Source organism: Cavia porcellus, unplaced genomic scaffold (assembly GCF_034190915.1).
Source record: "Cavia porcellus strain 051 isolate PalLab524CR breed Dunkin Hartley unplaced genomic scaffold, mCavPor4.1 scaffold_17, whole genome shotgun sequence".
Lineage (NCBI taxonomy): Eukaryota > Metazoa > Chordata > Mammalia > Rodentia > Caviidae > Cavia > Cavia porcellus.
The window spans coordinates 7,484,862-7,499,726 of NW_026947500.1; the positions used below are offsets into that span (position 1 = coordinate 7,484,862).

The window sequence follows — 14,865 nt, forward strand, 5'->3', positions numbered from 1 at the left end:
CTAGCAAGTGTTGGATAGAATGAAATAATCATTTTTTGAATAAATGTATTCACTGTATGTGGTGAGGATTGCTGTGAATTTGAGGCCAGCCTGGGCAGCATAATGATTTCAAGGACAGACTGAAATACACACTGAGACTCTGTCTCAAAAAACAAAACAAAATTTAAAAAATTAAAAATAATTTAAAATAAATAGGAAACAATGAAACAACACAACATAAAACAAAACAAAGCTAAATAAACAACCAAAAAACCCCAGTTTTGAATAAATGCATTAAAGACATGAAACTAAACCTAGAAATCATAGACTAATATGGTTTTCAGAGAAAGAAAGCATCAAAAATTGAAGTAATTAAACTTTTAAGCAGATATTCAAAGCTTCAATATGAAAATCTCGTATTAGAGCATGACAGTCCTCAAGGAATATTGTTTACCAATTTTAATGAATGTAATGAATTATTTATGTTTAAATGCAGGTTTACTTATTCCAAAATAATAATGGGAGAATAATTCTTTAACTCTGAATTTTAAAATCATTAGTGTTTTTTGGTGCTACGGACCTTATTATACCTGATTCATGCAATTAATCATGCCTGACATTTAGTGTTTCTTTCTTGTTTACTTGTTTAATTAATGTTCTTGGTTTGTCTTTGGCCCCTTATATAGCGTATCCACAAACAAGATATCATAGCAAGTAATAAGACTTTTATACATGTGACTAGGTGGGTATATTGTATACTGTATTATATTCTATATTGGTATTTATCTTTGATAGTGTGCTATGAACTTCATACATTTTTTAAAATATTGCAAATTTGATACCCCTTGAGGAATTTTAGGTGACTATGTAACATAACATACAATATGAATGTATCATATCCATTAAAAGTAACCATTGGATAATCATGATAAAGTTTAGAGAAAGTAAAGGACAATACCTGAAACACAAACAAACAACAAAATAACTGAAAACAGAATGGCAATCTATAGCCTTCTAAAGAAATGCAATTAGTTAATACATGGCGAAGGAATTGAATGTAAACCCATCTTTCCCTCACTCTAATGTAGGATACAATCTGGTGGTAAACTAGCTCTATTCTCTTGTCCATGAAACCAACACACTAATTCACAAGACTTAAGAAAGAGACATTATTTTCTAAGCCTTACATTATATTACTACATGATCAGTCTCTTTCAACTGCTAAACTGATATAGAAAACTGGGTATTATCTCTTCAAGTGAAGAATGGTTGCGCACAGCACAGGTAAAGTACTTTTGAAGATTTAACAATCACTGAACATTAAAGTTTAAGCAATACCAGGAAAAAAGATGGCTTATTAGAGATTTCATGAGCAAAGATACCACAATTAAGGTCCCTTAAAAATGGCAAGAGAGAAGTCAATGCATATAATGGAAAATCATTACCTAAACAATAGATGCATGCAATTAGAAATAAACTACTAATATACCTAAAAAAGATGAGTACTCTAAAAAATTAGATAATCTTGGAAAATCAAAAAATATTATATAATTTAAAACAGATTTGTGCTTTCTCAGCTCAAGTAATATAGAAAAAACCTCACTAAAGAAAATCATAGGTTACAAACTATTGGAAAAAAGTTATGAATCTGTTTTATTTCTCAGGTAGGAATCAACTATATTTTTTAAGCTTAGATTTATAAAAATAAAAGAGAGAAATGTTAATGATAACAGCAAATATTTCTGAATTTTTATAAAGTCAGTAATCAACCTGAATGTAAATATACTCTACGAAAGCTGAAACTTTGTGTTTTCTGATAAATTTTATGCCTCTTACTCGGGTATTTATTTTTACCAGAATTGGAAAAGAGGGAGACTTATTTGATTAATAATCAACTCAGCAGTTGAGAATTACCTTTACAGTTCTTGGGATTTGAAGTTAGATGATGGATAATAGATACAAATGAATAAATATCCTTGATGCTCTCCAGATAAGACACAAAATGAGGACTGGAATCTCTTGATAAATTCACTGATTATGTGGGTCAACTATTACAGGTCCTGGGAGATTGCTCAGAGCTGGACAAGGCTTCGTAGAACTTGGCCTCCCTTAGGTCCAGTGAAATATGACCACAATTCATCATAGATTGTGACATTTTGGGTAGTACTGATGAGGAGAGAAATTTATTTATTAGACGAAATATAAAGAAAAGGATATAAAGTACATTAGTTATGTAAAGTCACTCCAATCAGATAATGCAGGCCACGAAGCTTCATCAGAAATTTATTTTCTAAGAACTAGGCTAGAAGCTAGAAAGGTGTCCTCAGGTTTGAACTCTTCTGAGGCCTCCCTCCTTATCTGCAGTGGGCCCTTTCTTGTTGTATGTTCCATGGTCTTTCCTTTGTTTTGTTTACAATGTCATCACCTCTTTTAATAAGGATATCAATCATGTTGGATTAAGGCCTGCTCTATCCCCTGCCTCTATTTTAAACTACATATTTTTAAAGGCCTTTCTCTAAGTACAGTCACATTCTGCGATTCTGGACTTTTGAAGTTTGACACAAATTTTGTGGAGACATAGTTTAGCCCATAACAGGATGGGAATAAGGAAAATGAGGTTGAAGAATGCTTATATTTTTGAGAGTATCAAATCGGAGTGAACAAATAGAATTCAAAATGAAACAGGTGGCCTTAAATGAACCTGCACAAAATTGCCTCATGATTGCCTGGATTTCGGGACTCCCTTCTCATGTCAAGATAGCCTAATCAGTTTGAAAAGGAAAAGTAAATAAAATGATGATTGTACTACATACTCAAACTATCACAGAAGGGTGAAGTAAACCTTTACTTCATGATTTCTGATGAACTTGTGCAGCGGGGATCTGCTTGAGACTGTGTCTTTTCCTTCTACAGACCATTGTCACTGTCAGAAAATTAAGCGTTTTCATGCATTTGTATAGCCTCATTTGTTCTGCTTGTGATCGATATCACATGGTCAGTATCCCGAGAAATGGGAGCGAAAGTTAATTCAGAGAGAAATAATTGGGATGTGGCCTATGTGATACCCTGCATGTGATTTAATTTTTCTCCTCTTTACATTATGTGTTTTGTTAAAAATAATGTGTCAATATTTACATGAATAAGAATTATTTATCTCTTTTGAAGTAATATTTTTCAATAATTTATCAGTATGAATTATTTATAATAACTCATAATCGGTACTATATTCAAAAGACTAATGTATTACCTAATTAAAGTTGCAAGTAATGTTATAATTTTTAAGGTATAAATTATGGAGCCATATTTCATATAAATATATATGACCCTAGAGGTGTGGCTGAGATAGAGTTTACAACAAAACAAAAAAATATATACTATAGGAAATATACTCTAATTAGCATTTTTGGAACATTTTAGGAGGTATTAATTGTGAAGTAATTGTCATAGGAAAAGACAATTTCAAAGTAAATCACGTGTATCCATAGTTAAGTGAACTAAATCAGACATATAAGCTTGAATAGCATGATTTACTTTACATGAGACAAAATATCAATAAATTAGAGAACAAAATAAAAGATAGCTAATAGGTAGCAGGGAAATAGATGTAACAGGGAAAGGGAGCAAAAAGTGGAGCAAGGAGAAGGGAAAAGAGAAGAAGGGGTTTAAAAATTAACATAAATTGTGTACATGTAACAACACTCAACAAAGAATGTAATAATTATGTACTGAAAACATACTAATAGAGCTAAAAATGTAAAAAGCAAGTCATCTTTAAATAAGAGTTATTAGACTAGTGCCTCTCAGGACATTTCTTTCCATGAAATAAAATATTTAGCAAGTTTTCGTAGTGTTGCCACATATAGGGTTGTGTAATATTTGGAACCCTGTTCATGAAATATTCTCATGAAATATTAACCCTCCAAACCTGAATAACCAGGACCCTGTCTTGGTCACATTCTTAAGACCACTGTCTTAGTCTTTTCCATTGTAATTGCATCTTGTGTTCACCAAATGTGTGTGATGGAATCTTAAAGTATTAAGAGGGTATTGGAAAGTGGGTCTTTGGGGAAGAGACTGAAGCCTGTTGGAGACTAATGAGTGAGAATAGTGCCATTGTAAAAACAATCCCAGAAAAATACTTCACTTTCATCTGTGTGAGGATATAGCAAGAAAAAACCACCTGTGAACCAGGTAAGGGACTGCTACCAGATACATATATCTTGCCCTTGGTCTTTCCATCCTCCATAACTATGAAAAATATAATTTTGTTGTTTATATGCAATGATTTTTAGGAACCTAAACCAACTAAGGCAATAATATTTAAAAATAATTCTTCAGAATTTGTTTTCATTCATTTATCATTGTTTTGTTTTGTTTACTTATCAGAGTTCTAGATTGGCTTGCATAGGATGAAAATAGCCACTATCTTCTTACACAATGAGCATTGACATATGAAGGTTCATTTAGAGTCAAGGGAACCATCAGTGAGTCCACAGGTGTTTGCAAAGACAAAAGGTATATAATTACTTGGTGCCATTTGGTGGGATATGTTTATAGAGAAGTAACCAATATCCCAACTTGCTTAATCTTGTTATATTTTGTGGGATGGAATAATTTATTTGTATTAATATAAGATGACATTCTAACATTCATGTATATGATATGCTAAACATATGTTGCATTTTGATTAAATTCTCTGTTTAATTGAAAGATACACATACAGGTATGCATATATTAAAATGAAATGTCTTTTATCGTTTAAAGACACAGGTTAACTAGAGTTCAAAAGATCAGTTATGGTGAAAAATAACCTCTATCCATAACTGGGTTAGTTCAGGTTGTTTAAAAATATGTTATTAAGATATATCCTATTGATAGCTCTTTTTTTTTTTTTTGCATCAGACAGTGCTTATTTTCTGGGAGTTAGTACATGGTGAGCACTGTGAGAGATGTCTGTGAAACCTTATAAATAAACCACCAGTTCCTTGGGTATTTCCAGGAGTTGTAAGTTTCATTGTATTCCTAATGAAGACATCCAAAGCCAGGGGCTGTTTTACAGAGCATTCTACTCATAAACATACATATTACTTCTCTACAGTTATAAATAAAAACAAAACGAATTATATTAACTAAATACAGTTTAGTTGTTTTGAAAAATATTTTTATTAGTTCTGAGTATTTTTCAGATAATATTACATAGAAACAAAAATACACAGTCTAAGTGAACACTATATCCACATAGAAATGATAAGAATTACATAGGTTGAAGAGATACTTGATTACTCAGATTCAAAATGCTATTGATTTCTGCTCAAAAAATTGTTTAGCAGTGACTATCTTTTTTTAAGAAAGAAAAGGAAAACTGGGAAGTGTCTAATATTTAATATAAATTACACAAATATAATACTGTTGCGGAACAACCAGAGACACATGAAAATTCCTGGTTCCAAAGTAACAAGAATCCCATTTGTTTTTTGTAGTTGTGGATTCGTTCTCCTTTTCACATAGTGTGGGAAAATTTGGTGTTTATAAGACATTAAATTATTTCAAATATTTTATGAGAAATTTTGACTCATACAGTAATTTTTACCTAACGTGATTGTTCTAGCATTTTCTCAGTGAATCATATTAAATACCTTTATTTTCCCTTTTGATTTATCCAACTTTAGAAAAATAAGAAACTCATGATTTATACATAAAATTATTTGCTTTATTAACCAAAGCCATAAATGATTATAATTTTCTCTCACAACTATCATTTATAATCTAGTCTTATTAATGAGGGATGAGGAATGATAAAAATAAATTAATAAAAAAAGAATTAAAGTAGCTTTCTGTAACCATTGGTAATCTATTGCTGAAGTCTGGTTAGAATTCTTATTTTGAGACTCATTGCCTCTTTCCATGGCCTCTTTCTCTGTACCTAACTATTATCATCACAGGAAAAGTTTCTCCTCATAGAAGTTATCACATATTAGTAACTGTGATCCTTCCAACATGTAGTATGTCATTTAATTTAAAGGGTTTTCATTTTACAAAGTATTACTTTATTAAGACAAAAATTTATATTTGAAATAAGATTGTGAATATCTGATTATATTCATATAGTCACATAATAATTAAAATTATATAATTTTTAAATAATAATAATTATTTTATTAATAATTAAAATTATATAATTTTTTTAAAAAAAATTTGCTCTATCATTTTGGTGTTTTATTACTTCTTAGAAAACCAAAATTATGACCTCCAGAAAACCGCATTTGTCATGTGAAAATTTAGTTCAAGGAAAATTTAAACAATAACTTGCAAAAGAAACAAGTAATGTTTTATAATTGAATGTCACATTTAACATTTTCAAATACTGTGTTACAATCACCCACAGTAATTTTAACCATGTGCTAAAAAGTCTTTATCAAGATAGTTTAACAGGGCATCAAAAAATCTCACACTCACCATGTGATATTTCTAATTTACTTAAAGGATTGTGATTGGTGTTTCTTTAAATCAATGCTGAAACTAAACATGTGAATTCATATCTGCCACTAAGGAATAATATCATCTGTGAATATTTTGAACATTGAAGAATATTTCAATTTATATTTTCATATTTTTATTAAAATTTTTCTGTTTTCAATTTCAATGTTTATATATATATACCTTTTTGAATCTAAATATATCATAACGTGTATTTATTTTTAGCATGTGCACAGTTAATTCTCTACTATTCATAGGCCATATTTGGTGTAAACTATAATGTGAAAGTCTCTTTTCTCTTTTCTCTTTGACTTTTATACTTACATTTTGCAAATAATTATTGTTCCTCTAATTTATATACACACTCATCTCAATTGTTAAGGATAAAGGGCAAATACACTCAGCAGGACTTCTCATTTCTTGAAGGTTACACGAAAAACATTAAACAAATAGCACAAAAATAAATGCATAATTACCAATTATGAAAGTTACTGTAACAATGTATGGAAAAGTAAACAGTGACAACCTTGAGGAATGTAGGAAAGGAAGTGAGAAATGCTTACCACTCATTATTACTCAAAATACTGTAGTCAACTAAATTTGTTATATGTAAGTTACATGTACAATGGTATGTGAAATTCTTATAACACATACATACTGAATTTGACTAAAGAAGGAACTAGAAGGCAGAAATGTATATATAAACACCAGGAGAGTAAAATTATGGTAAAATCTATATGGGGAAAAAAGTAAAGATGGAAAATTTGGAAATAGAGTTTTCCTTAAAAAAATTGTAATCCTTTTCCTTTTTATTATCTTGCATGTTGCTGAGAGAAAGGACACAGAACAGATTACTTAGTTTTCTAACATTCTGAGGATAAACTGTTGTTTGCTTGCTTGTTTTAGGGTGGCAGATAGAAATATGATTTGGACATTTGTGCTCTGTGTTTCCATATAAACCTTTGGCACAATTTATGGTATCCTGTTAACACCTGATATCTACAGAGTATTTTCTTTTTTCAGAAGTAAGGAATCTTGGTAACATTTCAGAAAGTAACATGCATTATCTTGAGATTATTCTGTAAAGTGTCCACTATACTGATTTTTTCTTTTTTATTAGATCTTTACATATTTAATTAATCATAGGTATTTTGTTACACAGTTGCACCCAGCTCACTCTTAAATGGAGGCCACTGCCTAAAGAAGATGTTTAGAAAACCCAGTGAATTATTTTGTCAAAGTTTACCATCATACGTTACATTCGTAATTTGAAAACAAATGATACTATGGGATTACTTGTTAACTGTACAAAAAAGAAATGCTGCTTCAATTTTATAAGTGTTTTTTGTGAAAGTGTATTTTAGGGTAAATTATTCAGCTAGCTCCTATTGTTCTCTATTCATGTATTTTGGGCTTAAATTATCCTATAATTGTTGAAATGAATAAGCCAGTTGACTTTGTTCTTGACTGTGTAAATATCTTTGGTGCTTCTGTAATAGCAATTATTAACTGTTGTAAAAGCTTATAGTTCAAAATAATTGTAGAAAAATCATAGAACTGCTCACATAGTTTGGGATGATGAGTAGATATAATATATTTTGTCAGGTACAGTATAATCAGACAAAATTATTGATTTATTAGAATCATCTGGTAAATAAGGCAGAATAAGCATCATTGTCCCTAGTTATATGTTAAACAACTGATGCAAAAGTCATTAGATAACTTGATATATCCAAAAAATAGTAAGTGAAAAAGCTTAAAATTCAGTGTGAGTTTTTTGAATCCAGAGTGTGGACTCAATCACTTATTAGGAATGTGCTTGTATATTTTAGTGTTTCAGCCTGTAGGATTTGAAATTTTATTAGCTCACACACTTGCATTTTGTGAAGTGCTACTTTAATTGAATGAGAATCTATCTCTTACATCAGCATTTTTACTGCAGTATATTTTTCATGAATATTACCACAGTCAGCCTTTGATATATTCAACTTCTGCTTCTACTTAACAAAATTGTACACAGAACTTGCGAAGTAAAATGGAAAACCCCATTGGCTAAGGACTCACATTTGTAAGCAAGAGGTTCTGCTCTTCCTGCACACAACACACTCAGCTGTGTCAATCTGAAGCATAAGGACAATAGTCAGTTCACTTTTATCAGATGTGGTATTCAGTGGATGAAAATTTTAAATTGTGTTAATCACTTTGCTTTATTGTCTCTCTGCACATATTTTCCTTTTGTAATTTTCTTAACAGGCAGCTATGCTAATAGCTTCAACAAATATTTCTTGAAAATTTGTAGTGTGCAAGTACATGTGATTTGTTCAAATACTAGAACTAGTATTAAGCAGAATAGGCTTGAATGATGAATATGTCTTTTTATTTCTCTTTGTTTCACTGTGCATTTGTTTTTTATATTAGTCTTTGTTTTCTTGCTTTTGAAGGGAATGAAAGAATTACTAAGATTTAAAAGTTATGCATAAATGGTATTTTCTGTTTAAAATAAATAAGGCATAAGAATTCCTTTTCTATATACACTTAAACTTAAAAATAATAATTTGTTTATGATATTATTTGCATTGTTTATATAACATATGTATATATAATTTATGCTGTGGCAGAACAGAGTATACCTGTAATATCAAAAGCATATCAAGCTGTTATGTGGTTTTTCTCAAAGATACGGAAGATTAAATTTTTCCATTAAGGATACCTGACTTGCAAATTTTTCTATTGGTGCATTATCAAAAAAAAAAATACATCAGACATGAAATTTTCTGTGGTCTCAGAATTGTAGAAATTTGTCAGTGACAAATTAATAATTTAGTATTTGAAATTCTTAGGTGTTTTTAACAACTTTCAGTTCTCATATGCAAATATCACTTACCAAGTGCAAGTTCACTATGGAGAGTTAAAATTTATTAAATAGCTAAGTAGAATATGAACTTATTCCCCATAACATAAAAATTGAATTCTGTAAATCATGTAAAGTCCTCTCTATGCCTAATATAGTATTCCCTTACCTTATATAATATGGCTTTTAGTACTAGTAGTACAGTATGTGCTTAGATGCTAAAAGTGAAATGAAGCAAAGAGGAAAAGAAGGCAGAACTCAGTCTACTTATTGGACTTTAAAGTACAATCTCCTGAATTCTAGAGTAGTGTACTTATGAAAAAATACAAGGTTGATGTTGTACTCAGTTTGTATTGCATCACGGAGATAATAAAGACTCAGTAGGCCAACCAGATTTATTAACAGTCCAGGTAAAACACAAAATTATGAAAATTTCATATTCTCAGGAAATAGATGCTACCTTAAATAATAATTGTATATTTTTATTTGTTGGATTATTTTGCTTAAAGAGGAAGAATCTGTGATTTTTTTAAAGGGATATATATAAAATGATTCATTTTCAAGAACACTTTTACAACTAATTTTCTAAAATCACATTTATTATTTTCAAAATTAAAATATAATGCATTAAACATTTGGTGGTGGTAGTGTGCATATTTATATACTGATGCATGTTTATGTCATCTACTTAAACATCGATGCTTTAAGCTTGTGTAGTATGAAATGCAGAGTCTGCTACGAAATGAATACAGACTTCAGGAAAAGAAAAACTTGGGTAAATATTTTAATGCTAAATTTATTGAGATGTCATGAGATTAATTCTAGTTTCCTTGGCCTCTGCCATTACAAGAGGTATTCAAAATGGTGGCCATCAGCTTCCAGATACTGATTAGTCTGGTGAACTGCTGTTTTGTAATCCTAGTCCACTGACATCACTGCACATGCATTTTCAATTTCTTCTCTAGGGTCGGGAGTATAGTAGGTTTTCTGAGATATGTAACATTTTATAAGGTCTTCCACATGAGGGTAACACCATCTGTTAGAAAAAAATCATACTATTTTTCCTTTCAGAAAGTCATATTTGTCAGTATAATTTAGAGGCATAGATTTTTGTCTTTTCTCAGAAATATTGCTCAACTGTATAATCTATCTTGTCTTAATGGAATATTTCCCTAATTTTAAAGTCTTGTAGATTTTGAGCAGTATAATGAAAAGCAAGTAAATATTTTGTTTAAGAATTAATTTTACAAAGCCTGGCTATATCTTTATCATATACCTGAAGCAGACATATGTATGATATATATCTATTATATATATATATATATATATATATATATATATATACATACATACACACACATATATATATTTCATTGGAATATATATACACTTCATTGCAAGTATCATGAAGTATATTTTTTATTTCTAATAGGAGCAGCAGTTTCATTATAAACAAACATTTTACTTTATGAAAAAAATCACAGAAAAATTTTAAAAATGGAATGACTGTATTAGGATGTACTGTAAAGTAGCATAGCAAGGGTCTATGCCACTATTTTATTGGAAATACCAGTGTGTCCAGATTTTACCAATATCACTTTGCAACAACACAGTAAAAAGCTTTCATGAGCTCTGACTTTTCTAGTGACAAAGTGCTTATACAGCTTCCAGGAATTTTCTGACAACTCTTTTTAATAGTTGGTTTATTCAAATATTTTTCACAGGATCATCTTTAAGGAGTTAGCATCATATATAACATAAAAAAGGACCACTGTGAAATTATTCTCTAATAATTGTTTGATGGTACGAAAATAGAATTTAGGTAATATTGAAGTTAATTAACATTTCTTGACCTTCACTACTAACTTCATTATATTGCTTATTTTCCTGAATTATATTTTCATGATTGTATATGTTTTCATGTTACTAGTCAGACATGCCGTATTCCAAGTCTCTTACTTTTACCTACTATTTATTAAACCCCGCCTGTTTTGTGTCACACAGCTTTCTTTCCTCATGCATTTGACTGTCCTTTTCATACATTTCATTGTATTTATTATTATGAAAGGGAATTTCTAAACCCAGCATCTTCAGCAATGAAGAATACGCTGATGTGCCTGAGCCATAAGTCTTATAATGTTAATGACTTGGAAGCAAATTTTATGTTGGACTCTCCAAAGATTCTTCATATTTTGAAGATAACCATGATGGCTAGGGCAAAATGTTGTGGTGTTTATTCCGTGTTTTTGTCACTAGGTGTTTTACAAGGTGCAGAAATTTAAAGCTACTAAATTTGACTTTACTGCTTTTTTTACTTCTTTGGTGAAAGTGGTACAGTTGATCTAGTAAACAGATCCAAATGAAAGGGAATAATTGGTGTGACTGTACCATCCTCCAGAGTCTAATGAAATGACAGTCACCCACAGTCTTAATGATGTCCTCAAATTACTGTTAAATCATTTATTTTCTTACAGGATAGTTGCCAAAATACACCTGCAAATGCTTCGTGAATTGCATATTAACATAACATTAACATGTCATTCTTATTAAAAAAAATCTCTAAAGGAAAAATTCCAAAAAGGGTATGATAATAAAATTAAAAACAAATACTTCGCAAAAGAAGATTAACATATTCATTATCATCCATAAAGGGATGCATGTGTGGTTTCGTTTCATAAGTGTAGCCTTTACATATTACAAACCTTCAGTTTACCAGTTTACCTCTCGTCGGTCAGCATTTCAAAATTATTTTCTACCTCTCAAGCATGTTCATCTTGTAACCATAGAATTATGTGGAAACTTGTTTATCTTCTGATTGTGGATAGTTTGCTGGAAATAATAATAATGATAATGATTATGACAAAGCTTCATATAGTATTTATGCAGTAACTGAATTCCACATAAAAATGCATGATTATATTTTGGTCTTTAAAATGCAGCCATCTGTGTTTAATCATCTGCTAAGCATTTAGGACTGGTCATTGATTTGCCCTGTTGTCAGTACTAGGTTGTACAGTCTTAAAGAATGTAGACTGTGCACTGTGTTATACATCCTTACCCTTATGGTGTCCTTTGAAATGCCAAGAACTCTGAAGCTTATTAATAAGAATCATTGGATTTATTTTCATCTTTTCTGCCAAGTAAAGGGAAACAGGTGTCATTTCTTCTGGTTTTAAGATGGCTAGATACACCTGGAAGAAAGATTAGGAACCATATTTCTCAATTTTAAGGCTAATTTTGAAGACTTTAACTTAATGTAGGACTTTCTCCATGAAACTGCAGAGATGAATGAAATACATACCCCTGTGTGTGAAGTGGACTACTATCAACAAATGTCTTTTCATTAACTGGAATTTTCCTTGAAACCATGTGTTTTATCTTTTAAAATAACAAAATTCCATAGGTACTCTATTGTATTTATTATTATGTTTATTTTAACTTAAAAATAACTCTGCGTGCATCTAATACCAAGTAAAGCAGTTGTACTGGAAATCCAGGCCTTGCAGCTCCTTTGATCTCCTGCCTCTACACATCTCACTGTGTTCAACCTGAAATTTGCATTCCCTGATTTAAGACAACTTGGCGAGGTCATTCACAAAAGTATCTTTGCTCCAAGATGGACTGTAAAAAGACTTTAAGTATAGAAATTCATGTGGATATTATGAGGGCCTTGAACTCTTGGATGCAGTGGTGGATTTCACAGGACCAACATGCCTTTTTGATGTCTGTGAGGGTAACTGCAGGGTGAATGGGAGGGTTGGAGGCTTGGACAGACTCTTAAGCCCTCTGTCCGTTGTTTTACAGAAAGCAGCTTTGGCTTCTACTTTTTTTTAAATTTCATTTTATTGAAAGATTTTTTTATTCTATTTTGTTTTTTATTAGACGTTTACTTTTTAATTTTTTTTATTTTAAAGAGAATAGAGAATAAACAAAATAGAGCAAAACAAAAAAGATCAGAGTAAAACATTGCAAACAACACAGGATTTCAAAACAAGACAATATGAAATCAACAGTGGCTACCATAATAGCTCTTATTTTCCTTGAAATAGTTGTCCATATCTTCACACATAATAAATTCAAACTAGACAAAATAGTATAAAACCAATCAAAATAAAAGAATGAAAGCATTACAGGCCTTAAAAACCAGACAAGAGGAAAATCAACAATGGCTACGGTAATGTCTCTTATTCTCTTCAAAATAGCTGTTCATACCTCCACACATACTGAAATTAAATAATTCAAAACAGACTAAAGCCAATCAAAATGAATAAAAGCATTACTGGATTCACAACAAAATAACAGGAAATCAGCAATGGTTACCAGAATGTCTCGTTTTCTTCAAAGTAGCTGTTCAGGGCCAAGGATTTAGCTCAGTGGCATAAGGTCCTACCTGGCAAGCATGAGGTCATAAATTCAATCCCTGGAACAACAACAACAACAAAAGAAACAAAAGAGACAAGCAAATAACAACAAAGAGTCCAAAATAGTGACAATACAGGCCCTGAGAACACGAGGCAGAAGCATAACTAAAGTTGTTATTTTGCATAATTATCTTCAAAAGAGTTACTCAAATTACCAGATGCAAGATTGATCCAATCCAATGAATGTTGTGTTTTGTTTCAGGAAGTAATAGAATTAGTAATACAATCATCTATCTTAAGTGTGTATCTACAAAGTTATCTCTTTTTTTTCTTTTTCTTTTCTTCTTTTCTCCTTTACTCTAAGTTACTTTTTCCCCTTTGAAGAGTTTCTTACTCTACAATATTCATTGAAGATTTTGTATCTTATTTATTCTTTTAGTTTCTTACACAAAGGAGACAATACTGTATTTACACATGTGAGTCTGATTTACTTCAGTCATGTGTATGGTCTCAAGTTGCATCCATACCTATAAAAGCCTCAGTGTGGTCCCTCTTTATAGCTGAGTAGTATTCCATTGCATAAAAGTAGTACATCTTTTTTTTTTTTTTTTTTTTTTTTTTTTTCTAATCCACTCCTCAGTTGATGGGCATCGAGATTGCTTCCAAGATCTGGCTGTTACAAATTGTGCTTCTGTAAACACGGGTGCACATATATCACTATGATATGAAGCTTTCAATTCTTCTGGGAATATGCCTAGAAGTGGACTAGCTGGGTCAAATGGGACTCCCAATCCCAGCTTTCTGAGGAACCTTCTAACTGGCTTCGATAGTGATTGCACCAGTCTACATTCCCACCAACAGAATTCACCAGTGAACCCATGAAGACCTGGGGTTTTCTTTATTGGTAAGATTTTAATCATATTTTCAATTTCATTAATTGAAATTGAGTCATGTAGCAGTTATATATCTTCTTTATACAGCTTTGGTGATTTATATGTTTCTAGGGATCTGTCCATTTCTTCTGTGTTGTCAAACCTATGAGAGTTAAGATTTTTGAAGTCGGTATTGGTGATCTTCTGTATGTCCACAGGGTCTGTAGTGATTTTGCCCTTTCATTCCTTATTTCATTAATTTGAGTTTTTTCTTTCCTGTTTTTAATAAATTTGGCTAGGGGCTTATAAATTTTATTTATTCTTT

At 30.9% G+C, this 14,865-nt stretch overlaps 1 protein-coding gene across 11 annotated transcripts in view; it reads left to right on the forward strand.

Annotated features, from left to right (window-relative positions):
- Naaladl2 (N-acetylated alpha-linked acidic dipeptidase like 2) overlaps window positions 1-14,865 on the forward strand; it is a 1,233,816-nt gene that overhangs the window by 326,764 nt on the left and 892,187 nt on the right. For 2 of the 11 annotated variants that reach the window (XM_063229033.1, XM_063229036.1), the window contains exon 4: window positions 14,309-14,572. The exons of the other annotated variants lie outside the window; for them this stretch is intronic. The gene's annotated coding sequence lies outside the window, so the exon portion shown is untranslated. The remainder of the gene's footprint in view (window positions 1-14,308; window positions 14,573-14,865) is intronic. 11 annotated transcript variants of the gene reach the window in all.